The sequence below is a fragment of the Asparagus officinalis genome, chromosome 3 (assembly GCF_001876935.1).
Source record: "Asparagus officinalis chromosome 3, Aspof.V1, whole genome shotgun sequence".
NCBI lineage: Eukaryota > Viridiplantae > Streptophyta > Magnoliopsida > Asparagales > Asparagaceae > Asparagus > Asparagus officinalis.
In genome coordinates this window covers 38,295,916-38,308,399 of record NC_033796.1, presented here as the reverse complement: position 1 = coordinate 38,308,399, position 12,484 = coordinate 38,295,916, and the positions used below count along the sequence as shown (strand labels likewise).

General features: G+C 36.9%; 1 long non-coding RNA gene across 1 annotated transcript; it reads right to left on the bottom strand.

Annotated features, from left to right (window-relative positions):
- LOC109833841 lies at window positions 8,236–12,478 on the bottom strand. The gene is made up of 5 exons (XR_002245360.1): window positions 10,926–12,478; window positions 10,654–10,788; window positions 9,866–10,040; window positions 9,344–9,614; window positions 8,236–8,816 (listed from the first exon to the last, which is right to left on the bottom strand). It is a non-coding gene; the product is annotated as an uncharacterized LOC109833841 (long non-coding RNA).

Here is a 12,484-nt window from a genome sequence, read left to right as displayed (position 1 = left end):
ATAGGAAACCAAATATCGACTACCTCTCAATGATGCCTCCTTGGACGGCCCCCAAATACCTGAATGAACACCACCTAAAAAACCCCTCGATCGATGGACAGAAGTGCCAAACTCCACCTCAGTCTTCTTGCGCATACAAATGTGCTCAAACGACTTCAATATACAGGTCAAGGCACTTCTCAATAATCCAATATCCCAGCCTCAACTCCTTCTTTCTCGGTCATCTATCTCAAAGCACCAACAAACCAATGCGGAACAAACGAAGAATAGATCCAAACTGATAAAAGAGAGATTTTTACCTCCAAGTGAAACCCTAATAAGAGCCTCCGAAAGATCTCAACCCAACACGACGGAAACGAGATCACTAATAGTAAAAATCCCACATTTATCACCAACTGAAGCCCTAGAAGAACTTCCAAAGCGATCTACTCCTCCAATTCGCCCAAGCTTAGCCCAATCTCTGATATCACTTGTTGTGCGCGGCGGAAGCCAAAAACCTATGTGCTTCGATAAACCAAACCAAACGTCGAGATAAAGGCCAAACGATGCACAATAACGGCACAAACACAAACACCCAATTTTAAAGTGGTTCGGCAAGTTGCCTACGTCCACGGGGCAAGAAGGGGATGGAGTTTTTTACTAATAGAGAAGAAGAGTACAAACTGAGATTATAAATCACTCAAATAACCTAATTAATCTCACCACCAAATCTCTAATTCTCTCCAAACAAAACCATAACCAATAGCTCAGAAAATACATCTTTTCTGTGCTCCAAATATCCCCAATATAAGCTCTAACTGAACCAAAAGAAACCCTAAAACATAGTTGGTATTTATACCAAACACAAATCCCAAATAGAACAAGAGTCCAAAACTGGGCCTGACCCGATACGCAATCGACTGCCAAGGTTGACCGCGTCAAACAACAGAACCCAGAAAATCCATGCAGGGTTTGGCGGACGACCGCAGCAATCGACCGCGCCAACGACAGAGCCAAAAATTGACTACACGGTACAGGCGGTGGACCGCGGCAGTCGACCACGACGAGTCCAGAATCCTACTTTGAGCCTCTACACGTTCTCGATCGACCGCCCAAAGCTCGCGGTCGACTGAACAGCACCCAAACGGTTTCCCTGCTTCCAAAACCTGTTCTTCACCAATTCTTTCGCTGTTTCTTCAACATGAACACTTAATATTATCTTCACCTAATTAATAATTCTCGTCAAATTAGAAGTATTCATAATTACAAAATTCCAATAAGGCGGTGGACCGCGGCAGTCGACCACGACGAGTCCAGAATCCTACTTTGAGCCTCTACACGTTCTCGATCGACCGCCCAAAGCTCGCGGTCGACTGAACAGCACCCAAACGGTTTCCCTGCTTCCAAAACCTGTTCTTCACCAATTCTTTCGCTGTTTCTTCAACATGAACACTTAATATTATCTTCACCTAATTAATAATTCTCGTCAAATTAGAAGTATTCATAATTACAAAATTCCAATAATCAAATATTTTTGGTCATAATCAAATTATGACTATCATCAATTAAAAAAAAACTCATAAATATAATTCTGCTTTATATAATTGGTCAAATACTCCTGAAGGCCCAAAAACATGTCACGTGAAAAAAAAATTGCTGCATGTCTATCTATTCTATCAGAAATTGATATGTTAATATCTAATCATGTTTTCCCCAAAGAATCTCAATCAAATTAAAACAACCCATAAGTAGAAAATAAAAATTGATAAAAAAGGTAGAACTTTCTAATAATTAGAACCCTCCTTTCTAATCCTCTTTACTAAGAGTAATCAATCAGAGCCCTCCTTTATATAAAAGGGTTTTTTAAGATTAAAAAGTAATCAACTATCCCCTTCAAAATGCAAAAATTACAAATAATTTTCTAAAAATCAAAAAATTATAAACTATGCCTGAGATCCAAAAATGAGAAACAACCACTTAGTAAATCTGAAATTCCATATAGGCCTGTAAAATAGTTAGAAATTTACAAATAACTCTTTGAGATTTAAAAATTATAAATAGACCCTCTGCAAAGTTTGCACCGAAATTATAAATTGTCCCTTTTAAAATCCATTAATTACAACCAATTCCTAGAAATTCCAAAGTTTATAAAAACTCTTATGAAAAGTTCAAAAATTACAAATATTCTGCTAAAAATTTGTAAACAACCCCTTTAAAGTTTTGAAATATCTGCTTAAATTTTTTTCACAAGCTGCTAGTAAATTTTTTTCCATCTTATGCATCTCCCAGTCCAAATGAAAATGGTCTTTATGTTATTTCATAGGTGCGTATAAATTCCTCGGTTAAATCTCATTTTTAATACGTATATATGCTTGTAACGTGAGTTGACTTATATTTAAAAGCTCACTCTTTAGTTCTCTCCCAATTGATTAGTATTAAGTTCTCTCCCAAATGCTCTTCATTCTTATGGTTCAAATTAGAGGAGATTTTAGAATCTTATGGACATCTTGTTTACAGCAAAAGAACACACTTTACATGTTAAGCAACAAAACGGTAAAAGGAAATTCCGAAATTTGAGAGAATTATACATTTTTTTGAAGAAAATTAAGATCTATTCGTATGTTCTAGCAGATTATGATTCTCTTCAGCATCCATACTGATAATAGTATAATGTTCTTTCAAGTTCATGACAAAAAAGTACGCTTTAGTTTGTTTTCTCATGCCTTTATTCTACTCTATCCTTCTACGTTTCGCATTACTTTGGTTTATTTGACAGCAGTTTTAGCTTTGACACTTAAAGCTCATAGCAATATTTCAGATAAGACTCATATTAGCAAAGAAATAAATGGAACATAATCAAATTAGGTACTTCTTCCATTGAAAAATAAAACTTGATACCCTCCATCTATTTGCTCAAAAACATCCTTGAATGTTTCAAGGTAACCATCTGACGTAATACAAAACTACTAAAACAGGGCAGTAAACTGCCTCGGTGCTTACGTTTAAAATAAATAGAAGTCAATGAAAATTAAATGGGCTGACAACAAAAACGAAGATGCCAATAAAACAAGTATTTATTTCCATTATCTGCCAATTGATACTTTCGGCTGACAACAAAAACGAAGATGCCAATAAAACAAGTATTTATTTCCATTATCTGCCAATTGATACTTTCATCCAGAGAAGATATGTCACAGCAACATCACTACAAACATGTGGTCTGCTTATATTCAGATAAAGATATGTTTACATCAATAACAGGGATACAGGGGAGAGGAGAAATGGTGAACTCCATATGTACATATACGCAGATTATTAAATGTACAGTATTTACAGCCTCTAACGCAGCTTCACCAAAATGGGCACCACCTGAGAACCAAAAGGAGCGTGAATGCAAGGAGCCAAAATGTAACTTTTGCAAAAATGTAATAGAATCAATCGCACTAGTTTTTTTCAAAATGCAAAGTAAAAGAATTTTAAAATTTTAATATAAAACTGTTCTGTTTACGTATAAATTGATATCTTTGAACTTCTTTTGGTCCAACACCACTTTATATATCTTGTGTTTCTGAGTCACAAAAATGGTCGCATATTTCCATTATAAAAAGATCTGAAGTCGATGATAGCGTCGTAGTGAGTACATGAGTAACATGTATTCCTTATAGAAGGAAGCAAAATTTGATGCACCACCAAGGGCTAAATACCCATATTGGTATTTTAATTCAACCCCATTTGCCAACAATGTATTTTAATTAGAAAATTCGGCGATAAGACATTTTAATTAAATAAAATTATCATTTAGGTCCTTTTTCTCGTCGGCGGCCACTTTTCCGGCGAGAACTCATCACGTACGTTGCACGTGGGGGCTTAATCTGTGTTTAAGATGCTGATGTGGCTCTGTTTTCTGACGTGGCAGGGAGAATAACCCTCTAAAAACCAATTCCCACCCAAAATAGGACATATTCCCCCTTTCGTTTTCAGAATTCGAGCGCGAGAGAGAGGGAGAAATAGAGAGTGAGCCATCATCGTTGAGGCAGTTGAAGGCGATAGATTGCAGAGATTTCAACTGATGGTGTTCCTCGGTGCATGCATTAGGTGATTTGCGGAGGACGACGACTTGGTACGGGTTGACAGGAATGCGAAGGTTTGATTCTCATTATACGTATGAAATCTTTTGGTGGCTTTGAAGAGGATAAGTTAATCACGTATTTAGTTTGAGTTAAATGTAAGATAAACCTAAAATTTGTTGCATTTTGTTAGATTTGATAGAATTAGGGTTTTCAAAGTAGTGGTTTTTTTTCCAAATAATGGGTTGAATTTGATAGAATTATTATCATTTTTCGTAAATTATGCAGATGGCTACGCAAATTATGATTAAATATAGACATGGGGGTCATTGGACTTCGGAAGTAATGTGGCATACATTGGTGGTTCAGTTGATGTTGAGTTTTGTGATGCAGAAGATATTTCATTAGAACAATTGAAGATTAGTGTTACAGAATATGGTTATAACAATGTCGGGATGTTGTATTATTCTATTCCTAGTGTAGGACTGGCTCGTGGAGGTTTAAAGCCTCTAAATTCAGATCAGGATCTTGCAGAAATGATTGAGCATGCATTGAGGCACAGAGTGATGGAAATCTATGCAAATCACGATGTTGACATGCCATTAGAAGTGATAGAAGGTCCTACTTCAATTGCTACATCTCATGATGGTGAAGATAAGGAATTATTTGATGAGTTTAGTGCAAAGAATAGATCAAGAAAGGGAAAGCAAATAATGAAAACAGATAAGAATGTAGATGAGAATGATGGTGGAGATATAGACTCAGCAGAATCTGAAGATATTGAGAGTCATAAGAGCCCAGTAGGAAGTGATGATGATGAGTTGTTTGAAATAAGGCAAAAAAACAAGAAAATTTTAGAGGAGGAGAAGGGTAGAATAGCATTTAATGCTGGGGAAAGATTGGTAGATGATGTAGATGGTCCCCCTCCTACAGTTAATGAAGCACAACCTGAACCACAACCACAACAAGCTAATGAAGTCAACACCAGTTCCACCCCTATTCATGATACAGATGCTGGTAATAACCCATCACATATTGCAGAATCGCATATGTCACATATTGTGGGATTGAATGTAGTAGGTCCAAACTCTAGAGGTACAATTCCTAAAACTCAAAACTGGCCTAGTTTTTGGACAAATTATGAAGGAGGCTATCAGAGTGATCAAAGAAGAAGTAATGATGAGGGACCATTGTTTGACAGTGATCATGAAGCACCTCAGATCAATATGAAAAAGAAAAAAAAAGAAAGAGTGAACTACAAGTATTTCAATGAGAGAGTGGATATGAAAGCTGTGCATTTTGAGCCAGGTATGCACTGCAATAATTACTTCATTGTGTTGTCTTAATTATACATCATTGTCAAAACTAATCATTTGTGTTTAATTTTTTTTTCAGGGTTAAAGTTTACTTCTAGGAGTGTGTTAAAGGAGGCTATTCTAAATTATTCTATTCAACAGCACTATGATCTAGTGTACATGAAGAATGACACTAAGAGGATTCACATGGGTTGTTCACTTTGCTTTTGGCAGATGACTGCTGGTCCAGATTGTCATGAGGCTGGTGTTTGGCAAATAAAATTTATTAATCATGATCATACTTGCTGCAGGACTTTTAAAAATAGATTAATAACTGATAACTGGATTGCACATGTTTATCTTGATAAAATTCTGAGGGATCCAAAGATGAAGCCAAGTAACATTGTATCTGACATTTATGAGAATTTTCAAATTAATGTCTCATTGAAAAAATGTAGGAGGGGGAAGCAGAAAGCTCTAAATGCAGTCCAAGGATTAATGCAAAGACAATATGGCTTGCTAAAACCTTACATGAAAGAACTAATGAGGTCAAATGTAGGTACTACTTGTGTTCAGAAGGTGGCTGAGGGAGAGGCAGGACAACCAAGCACATTCCTTAGATTTTACGTTTGTTTTGAGGCATTGAAGATGGGTTTCACTTTGGGGTGTAGAAGAATATTTGGTCTTGATGGCTGTTTTTTGAAACATGCTTGTGGAGGGCAATTACTTTGTGTAGTGGGGAGGGATGGTAATAACCAAATGTGGCCCATAGCATGGGCAGTGGTTGGGGGGGGGAGACAAGGAACTCATGGCAATGGTTCCTAAGAATTTTGACTGTGGATCTAAACATGAATGATGGTAATGGTTGGACAGTTGTGTCAGACCAACAAAAGGTTTGTGCAATGCTATCTTTATTTCAAATTTTTCTTTCATGAACTCATTGTGATTAACTCAAAGTTTGCTTTCATGATCTCAAATTTTCCTCCTACTATGCATTTCAGGGATTGGTTCCTGCTATACATGAAGTGTGGCCAGCAGTTGAGCATAGGCAATGTGCTAGGCACATTTATTCTAATTGGAGGAAAATTCATAGTGGGAGGGTCCTGCAAAGTCAATTCTGGAAATGTGTTAAAGCCACCTCTATGCCAATTTTTCAAACTGAAGCTGCCAAGCTAAGGATAATTTCAGAGCAAGCTTACGAAGACTTCATGGCTAGAGACCCCAACACATTCTGTAAGTCTCATTTCAAATGCCCAGTAAATGTGATGTTGTAGACAACAACATGGCCGAAACATTCAACTCTTTTATATTACTTGCAAGATATAAACCTATAGTGTCCATGTTAGAGGATATTAGATTATCTATAATGGATAGAATGCAAGAGAAAAAGAAATTGGTGAGTAAATTTGTGGGGGGAGTTGCACCTAGAATTCATAAGAAGTTGGAGGAAGCATATCAGGAGCAAGTTCATTGTCGTGCCCATTGGAATGGTGATGAGAATGAAACTGGTTTTGAGATAATCCATAGAGGGCAAAGTCATGCTGTAGATTTGAAAAATATGACATGTACATGTAGGAATTGGGACTTGACAGGAATACCATGCACACATGCAGTCAGTGCTATTTTACTTATGAGAAGGAAACCTGAAATGTACTTATCAGAGATGTATTCTCAAGAAAACTATTTGATTGCCTATGGAGGAATGTTGAATCCATTACAAGGGAGTAATTATTGGGATATAGAGGGAGAGGGAATGGTGTTACCCCCAAATATTGTTAGAAGGCCAAAGGGGAGACCCAAAACTGCTAGGAGGAGAGACCCATCTGAAGGTTCCAAGCATCCTTCTAGGTCATCAAGGCAGGGATTAATACAAAAGTGTAGCAATTGTCACAGAACAGGGCATAGAAGACCCAGTTGTCCTGATGCAGCAACAAATCCTCCCAGGCCAGCACATCAACAGGTATTGTAATGCCAATTATTTAGATATCTTTAATAATCTCATATGCAATCGTATTATCTAACCTCTCCATTGATTTACTTCTAAGAAAATCAATCTCAAGTTCTTACTGAAGGCACAAGTGGAAGGAAGAAAAGAGGAAGACCAAAGGGGAGCAAAACCAGACCTAACATTTCCATTGAAGAGCATAGTCAAACTAACACTCTTCCACCATCTCAAGTTTTCATAAATAAAAGATCAATGGCTAGAGGTAATGAACAATACATACTCTTGTGCACCAAGTTTTCATATAGATTCTTACTGATGCACTGAATTTGTTATGTATTCTCTAAGCTCAATCTCAAAATGCTAGAGGAAGGAGTGATATACGACGGGGCCGAGGCAAAGGAAGAAATAATGCAGTCATTATGCCAGAGAGTTTTGGCCTATGACATGGTGATCATGGTGAAATAGCTTATAGAGACCCAAGTGCCTCTCAAGCAACAATCATACAGGATTCAACTCCAAGGACAACCCAGGATGTACACCAAGAGGAGCATACACAGGCTTCATGTGCACATAATAGTGGGTTGTAATTATATGTAATTATAGTTTAGCTTTTGGTAATATATAGACTTGAGGTAGTTGAATGACTTTTTACTTGTTGCTGGTTATTGTAATCATGACAAACACATGACAGTCAAAGAGTGACTAATGTAGTTTGGCTTTTGGTTTGTATGTTGATTGTGCAATGTGATTATGAGCTTCTGTACATGAACTTAAGCTTGGAGTTACTGGTTAGTATGTTGATTGTGCAATGTGATTATGAGCTTCTGTGCAAGAACTTAATTCATGAATACAGGGCAATGTGATTATGAGCTTCTGTACATATAGAACTTAAGCTTGGAGTTACTGGTTTTTACGTTTGATTGTGCAATGTGATTATGAGCTTATCTGAAACTCTCATCTCTCAATTTTGATATTTCTTCCAAAGAGCAAGCGTTCTCATCGTATAAAACCTGGAGCTGGTCTCTGAAATTGGCATTTTCAACATGGCAATCCTTCACTTCGGCCTCAACTCTTTGAATCTGCCTATCCCTGAGCTTCAAGTCACTCCTCAAGTTAAGTATTTCATCTCGTAGAATAGGAAATAGAGTAGAAGACACATTGCAGAGAGGTCTATCGAACCATTCCCACATTCCACAGCCACCATTAGGATTTTGACATTTATAAAACCTTCTCCCAGGATTTTCATCTGTAAATGATGTATAATACCCATAATCCATTCTACACTTACAGATTTTCATGCCAACCGCCCTTGCTTCCTCGTTCCACCTTCTAATACCTGCCAAAGAATTCAAACCATGATTATTACTTACATGCGATCCCAATTTTCCACTCACCCTGCTTGCTTTAGAACGAGAGCTTGAATGAAAGCTCGAACTTGATGCCGATGACATAGTTTCTTCTCTTCCAATGGCCCGATGTCATAAACCCTAATTCCCAATTTTCCCCAATTCGATCCCTCTTTTATTCTCTCTGCCACGTCAGAAAACAGAGCCACATCAGCATCTTAAACACAGATTAAGCCCCCACGTGCAACGCACGTGATGAGTTCTCGCCGGAAAAGTGACTGCCGACGAGAAAAAGGACCTAAATGGTAATTTTATTCAATTAAAATGTCTTATCGCCGAATTTCCTAATTAAAATACCTTGTTGGCAAATGGGGTTGAATTAAAATACCAATATGGGTATTTAGCCCACAACCAAGTATGAATTCTCTAAAGTCTCTCCAGTGATGAGAGAATACAGGGAATAAGCTTGTGATAAAATTTAGCAGCCAAAAAGCTACCCAATGCCTGCAGGTTATTTCTATGTTTTATGGTGGAGGCGTGGAGCACGTGCTCAAATTTACACTGTTGTACTTCTTTCCCTGCTACATTTTCTATGTTCAGTTAATTCTTCATAAAGCTCCCTAGACGGTTAATTTTAGTCCAAATAAATTGGAAGGGGGATGGGATTGACAGATAGCAAAATAAAGGTAGAAAGTTCTATCCAATGCTTACCCGACATAGTTTTGACACAAATTTTCATGGGATGTGGCTTGTAAAATTAACTTCTGAACCTGAAGTTTCACAGATAGACCATGATCAACGTCACGAGTATCCCCAGAAATCAAGGCACTATGGTGATCAGTATGCTGGATTGAACTGGCAACCCCTGACACTGATGTTCCAGAAGAAAAGTCCGTCCAGTCAGCTTACTGCTCATCCGTGCCATAACCACCACCGCTTGTTCATTTAAAACCTCATTAGCATCACCAAGTTGATTGACAGCCTATGGATAGTCAAAATATTTTTAATTAGCATCACCAAGTTGATTGACAGCTGATGGATAATCGAAATCTTTTGACTGCTATAACAAACCAATACCAAAATTCATATCATCAAAGGGGCACAGGTAAGAAAGACAAGATAGTCCTCAACACGGCTGATTGAAAAAGTAAAATTCATGCAACCAATCAGACAAATTGGATTAATGCATTGGTGCTGCTGTTATTATTATCAGCAAAGGGGCAGCATACTAACCTGCAGCAGTTCTCTCTCCCGAGCACCACGCAGAGGTTGAGGGAGATCTCCATTAGGTGCAAATTCCTCACTGTTCACAACGTGATGAACATGAGAGTTTCCATAGTTCCGCTATTTGAGGAACTTCATTAAAATTGAACAGTATCCAATTGATAAGAGGATCGTGTACGAAAGCCTGAAATCAAACACATCCAAGGTTTAGATTTTGCAAAAGAAAGTATCATGGAAATCTAAAATTTCAAGGTTCCAATCTGACAGCACGTATAAAATTACAAGGCGAGGGATGCAAATTATTACATTAAAGATAAAGAAGGCAACAAAATCATAGAGTCCCAGAGAATTAGAAATATCCTATTGAAGTCATCCCTATATATCACTTTAAAAAAATTCAGAAAATATTTCCCTAAGATCTATTTGAGATAATCAAACTTGCTGTTTGTCGAGGTTATTAGCATTCCACCACTTGATACAGCTCTATGCTTATAGAAAACTGGCAAATAACCGAAGTTATAAGCATACCACTTATATGTGTTGCTTATTATCTTGGGCAAACAATGACACAACCGCTGTCTGAGAAGTTTGACTGATATTTAACTATCCTTACATTATGCATGCCCTCACATAAAAAAACACAGTTCCCATGTATTTTAATCAGGATCAAGAACTTTAGTTTTCTATCTAGCTAATTAGAATCAAGGACTTCAGTCCTCAGGCCAGATCTTTGCCTCTAGCTTTCTAGTTAAAACCAAAAGAAAATAACAAAGATGCAATAATCATGATTCCTTTACCTCCATCATAGCCATGACGCTATCCTTATTGGTCCGCAGAACTTGCATCACATTTTCACAGTTCGACCTGAAATTACCTTCAATACCACTAACTTCCATAGCCTTCACGAGCATTCTAGTTAAGCGAAAAGGTACCTGCCAGTTACATAGAGAAGAAATATCTAGCCTAAAAAAACTACTTAAGGATCATAAACCATGCACAAAAATAAGAAAGTTCAATGATGAAAAAAAACTACTCGCATACATAGTAAAAGAGCAGTTTGGATTCTTACCTGCAGCGTATGTTCCGGGTACAGCAAGCTCTAAATCTCGACATTTTAGCAACTCAGGAGAGACAGACTGAATACGAGTAAATTAAATGCTTATGGTAGACCCTGCTACTCATATTAATGCCGAGATCAAGTTACTTTCTAATAAAGTACAAATGACAGTGATATGTCCCCTAATCTTTTAATGCTCTCTTAGTTGTTTTTAATTAAGTTCTTTAGATCTATTTCGAGTAATTAATCTATGTTCCAAGTGGCTAACATTTTCTAATTGTACTTTTTCATCTCTCTATGCATAAATATCAGGATATTTTACCAGATCCATGCTTTTCTAGAAGAGCTAATCCTCCCTCGTAGCCGTCTGGTGGTTGGCTGAAGAAAGTCTTTAATTTCAAAAAGTCATATCTCCCCAAAGTAACTCCTTCTGTAGGGGTTAATGTGATCTTTCATAAGTATTCTTCTAATGATGCTTTGTATATTTAAATTATGATGCAAAATAAAATGGACACTAGTGAATTCGTATCTATCTGTATCTGGCAGGCTACGAATACCTATATTAAATATCCATATCTATGTAGATACGGATATGGATACAAACATCATTTAAATAATTTTTAAAGATAAGAGTACAGCTATGGACATAGCTAAAACCATCTAAGCTGAAAGTGGATCCTAATATCTATTTACTCAGGCCAGTAAAACAGTTCCAGCCTTCAATTAGTGGATCTGAAACCTGTTTCCATGACCCGAGATTTAGATCTTAAATTTTAGGCTTATTAATGTATTGGTGAAATAAATTATATTTAAACAACTCTTTATTATATAATCTGCATGCTTTTGAGTTATCAATTTCTCCTCTCATCCAAGCAATATGTATATTCAACGCTGATGCATGAGAATGCATCATTTTGATGATATGTGAAGTGCGACTTAGACTGAAGATTATGCTTCTACACTTGTTCTGTATTAACAAGTGATACTCTGAAGAAAATGATTCAATCATTAATCAACCACATTATGCCTTAGCTATAATGCACCGATGACAATTCAGTCATTAATAACCTATGGATGTGAATGCATCATTTCAATCACTCAATCATGTCTACTTTCTATCAGTTACTTTTCACCTCCTTAACCTACAAATTCTATTCAATGTTATCTAGTGATATTGGACTCATCCGTCTCTTTTGTAGAAACTATTTTGTCTCGGAGACCTAGTCAAAAAAAAAAAATACTGGTCATGTCAGTGACATCCTCTAAAATTTTAGTTTTTTATTTCCTAATTTTGTTTATTGCACTGTGAATGAAAACGCTCCAGGTCATGTTCACAGGAAGAGTGGAAGGTTTGATCAGAATCGCCATTCTTCTGTTTTGCTAATTTCCGCTGCCTATGTTATATATATATATATATATATAGAGAGAGAGAGAGAGAGAGTATATATAAAGAGAAATTTTTATGTCAACTTAAGTGGACCATCCACCTACTTTCTCACCCATTGATGTTGCTTAGGGATCCATGAGAGATCTCTCTTCTTATATATATGCGTGGATAAAAACTTTGGTGA